This window comes from Octodon degus, unplaced genomic scaffold (assembly GCF_000260255.1).
Source record: "Octodon degus isolate 3935 unplaced genomic scaffold, OctDeg1.0 scaffold00018, whole genome shotgun sequence".
NCBI classification, from domain to species: Eukaryota; Metazoa; Chordata; class Mammalia; order Rodentia; family Octodontidae; genus Octodon; species Octodon degus.
Genome location: NW_004524594.1, coordinates 12,634,233 through 12,638,703, shown reverse-complemented (window position 1 = coordinate 12,638,703; position 4,471 = coordinate 12,634,233).

The window sequence follows — 4,471 nt, the reverse complement described above, 5'->3', positions numbered from 1 at the left end:
TTTCGCTACAGTTGCTGTTTCCTAATGCTTAATAGACTTTCCCTCACTGTTTTTTAAGCCCATTATTCCCTTCCTCCAGTGAGTTAGTTAAGTATAAATTTTATGTTCTTGGAGAATATTTTGTACATTTACAAAATCTGCTAAATTGATTAAATTCAGTGGTAAGTTATATATCCCTGATTTTAAGCCTGCATTGATTTTTCTGCAGAGAAAGAGGTATTGTTGAATTGTTTTGCATAAGCAGATTTAACGATTAGGAGAGTGCCCTATATGTGGTAATTGTAAGATTTTGAGTAATTTAATAATGCTATAGTTTGAACTTGGAATGACTCCCCCAAAGGTGACAGTATTAAAGGCTGAGCCTCCTGCCTGGGGTCCTGTTGGGTGGTGGTGGAAATTCAGAGAGAACAGACCTACAGGAGGACATTAGGTCACTGGAAATATGACCCTGAGGAAGACTATAAGAGTCCAGATTGCTTCTTTCTTTGCCACAAAATAGGGCAGCTTTGCTTCATCATCTACTTCCTGCCATGGTGCAGGGCTTTGCACAAGCCCAAAAGTAACCTGATCAGGCTGGGGAGATAACTCGGTGGCCTAAGAGCCTACCTGGCAAGCTCAAGAATCCAGGTTCGATTCCCAGTTGTTCAGGCACTGAGTCAGCCACCGAAACCAGGCATAGTGGTGCACACCTGTTATCCCAGAGCTGGGGAGGCTGAGACAGGAGGATCACTACAAGTCCGAGCTGCATAGTGAGACCCTGTGTGAAATAATAAATAAATAAGCAACCTGATCAACTCACCATGGATGGAAGCCTTCAAAACTGTGAAAGAGAATACAACTTTTCCTTTTTCTAAGTTGATTCCAGCAAGCATTTGTTAGAGTAGCTCAGAGCTGACTTATATAAGTTAGTAGTTTATGTTTATTTTGCACTACGGGTGTGCATACTTACTTATTTTCCAGGCTCAGTAATTGTGTGTGTGTGTGTGTGTGTGTGTGTGTGTGTGTTATTTAGATGGTAGAAAATAGAACACAAAACCATGGATGATCTTTGACTATGTAAAAATTATCCAGGCTGAAGAATGCAACTCAGTGGTAAATTGCTTTCTTAGCATGTGCAGGGCCCTGGGTTCAAACCCCAACTCTGTCTCTCTGTCTCTCTGTCTCTGTCTCTGTCTCTTTCTCTCTCTCTCTGTCTGTCATTTTCTCTCTCTTTCTCTCTCTTCCATGTGAATAGACAAAGCCTAGACATACACATTAAAATAGGATTAAAAATCATCAAAATATGATACATGCATATACTTATTCTTCAAAACAGACATCATTATTCTTACTGCAAATATACACCAAGAAAAGATTTTTAAAAACTATTTATATTGATTATAACAGATCCTTTTCCTTATTGAAAAATTTCTGTAGATTATTCTTTACACAAATTTAAAATAGTACATTTTTTTCTGACCTGAAAAGTAATATGGTCACAGGAATTCACTGTAAATACAGAAAAGTAAACTAATTTTTTAAAAAGTCACCAATGATATTACCCAGAGAAAATCAGTACTAACAGTCAGAAAATACCTTCTTCTAGTCTTTTTTTTTTCCCTTTTACAAAACTTAGTTCATTCTAAATAAACAGTTCTTTATCCTGTTGGGGTTTTAAAAAATCATAGTTGGGCTGGGGGGATAGCTCAAAAGTCTAAGAGCTAGGACCCAAGTTTGATCCCTGGTACTGCATGCCATGTGAGCCCTGCCCAAGGTGCACCCAGCTGGCCACCAAGACTGGGCGTGGAGACGCATCTCTATAATCCCGGCGTTGGCAAGCCTGAGACAGCAGGATCACTGTGAGCCAGAACTGTGTAGTGAGAACCTGTAACAAATAAACAAACAAATTTTAAAAATCATAGTAAACATGAATATAAATATACTATCTAGTGATATCTGAAAGGGACTTGTTCCAAGATCTTTACAAATAGCTGATGCATGAAACTTTAGTGGCACAGTTGGTTAGTGCATGGGACTTATATAACAAATATCCTATACATATTTTCCCAAATACTTGAATTTGTGTCTAGGTGAATTATAACACCTAATACATTGTACCTAAATATCTTTCTCCTAATCATTGTTGGAGATTGGCTGAATCTTTGGATATGGAAGCCATAAAGGTAGAGAGCCAACTGTAATTAGTGTATTTAAGCTACCCCACCCTCTAGGATGCTGGGAGCTTTCCAGTTCTTCCCCATTGCGTATTCAATGCTACAGTGATGGTCTCCATACATAAATCTTTGCCTACATAGCTGAGCGACATTTGCAACTCAGACTTGAGGAGACAAATTGAGGGGCAAAGGGTTTGAATTCCCAAGGCTCAATGCATATCTCCAAATTATCTCCCAGAGGTTGTTCCTATTTTCAGTCATTCTTTATTGGCGATTTTCTTGAAGGGCTTCTGTCTTGTTCTGTCAGCCTTCAAGCCTGTGGGGACATTGCCCAAGAGACATTCTTCAGATATGTCAATGTAATAAGATCCATCATAGGATATCTGTCAACAGCCACCCTGGACCCATCTCAGACCATCTGTCAATGGCAACTCCAATATATTTTGGGAAGATGCTCATGCAGTTGCCAAAAACTAGCTTGCAATTGAATCAGGTTTTCTATCAGTTAGATTGTAGGACAGAACCATTGATGATATGTGACAATTTTATTACAATATGTAGAGATTCCATGTGGCAATTCCAACTGTAAATTGAAGGGCAGGCTGCACGAGAGGTGAAAGGTAGGTTAGCTTTTGTGAGACTTCTGTAGAGCTTGCGTCTTCCCAGTCATGGCAGCAAGCAAGCCTTAATTCTAGACAAGACTGGAGAGAAAATAGCACTACTGAGGCACAGAGCTGGATTATGTGGAAAGGTAGACTGGTCATCTGACCATCATGCTGACAACTGGTACCATGCAGTGGCCTTGAATTCCATGCCACCAAGTGGTCTTTGACAAAGACCAGCATGCTAACTCATGTGCTTCAGGAAATGGAAGGGACCAGTATACTCACATTATATGAAATTGCTTTTGCAAATTTAAAGGCACTATACACGTGCAGCTGAAGAATGTGCTGGGTGAAACACTCCGGTTGTTGCTGGGTGAAACACTCTGTACAGGTCTATCAAGTCGATTTCTTCACATTTGGTTTAATTCTGTTGTTTCTTTGCTGATTTTTGGCTTAGTTGATCCATCTCTTTGTGACAGTGGTGTGTTGAAGTCCCCCGTTACAATTGTATTACTGCTCATTTGATTTTTCGTGTCTGTTAAAATTTGTCTTATGTAGGTGGGTGCTCCTATGGATTTCTGCAGGTCTACGGAAAGGAGCAGATAATGCTTAATTTGTTTTATCTCCTATTTTCAATTGTTTCTCCTTTTACTCCTCTTAATTTCTTATATCTTTACTTCTTCTTTTCTTTCTTCCAATTTTGTATGCATGTATCTGGTAATATGAATAACTGGTTGGAAGACAACACTATGCATTACAACAAATACTGTGAAATTCATATTACTTTGTTAAGTGAAATTCTGTATCACTTGTAATTTTTCTGTTTTAATACTGTTTTGTAATCTCTTTATAAAATGAAAAAATTACCTATTGAAAAAATAAAAACACTACCTAGAGGCATGTATTTATATAGCTTCTGACCTACGAGATGCAGAATTGAAAAATACCTGGGATCTATCTACTCTGTTCTACTTTGGATTCACAAAATAGTAAGCGGTCATAATGGCAAGGTTTTATCCCCTTTCTAGACCCTCCCTAGGTACTTGACTTCAATAATGAATGGGGGTGCGGGATGGGGCCGATCAACCTTTATCTTCCAAGGGGCCAGAGCAGATCCCAAGTGTTCAGATGACTGGACTTATCTGTGTCCTTAAATAGACCAAGTGGCCATAAGGTCTTTTTTCCCAGTACCACTGAGCAATTGGGTGTTTGCAGTGTCACAGGCAGCGTGACATCTTCTAGGATCCATAGTCTTCCTCAGCTCACTGAACCACGTTTTCTCCTGTAGATATAGTCTGAATGACACAAATTATCAAAGGCAGGGCAGACAGAGAACAGAACAGACAGAAGCCTAGAGCCCAGTGCTCCGCAGTAGGGCACACTAGAGGGGCAGGCCTGGTTCAAGCTGTTTCCTGCTCTGAATAGCTTAAATAAGAATGGGTTGCCTTTAACTCAAAGCATCTCAAGTATGTCTCCTCTATTTGGCCTTTTGGTTGAGATAATAAAGTCCTGAATTCTTTGTCATTACACTGATGCTCAAAGTCACCCAAATAGCATCCTCCTGGAGCAGAGACTGGAGTCTGGTCATTTCACTTGCCTGTGTTCCCTGGTCATTTCACTTGCTTGTGTTCCGTGGGCTAATTTCCATACTGAGAGAAGAAAGAGAAAAGAGAGAAGTTGAACAAGCTCTAGTGCTCTCAAATCATCTCCTGT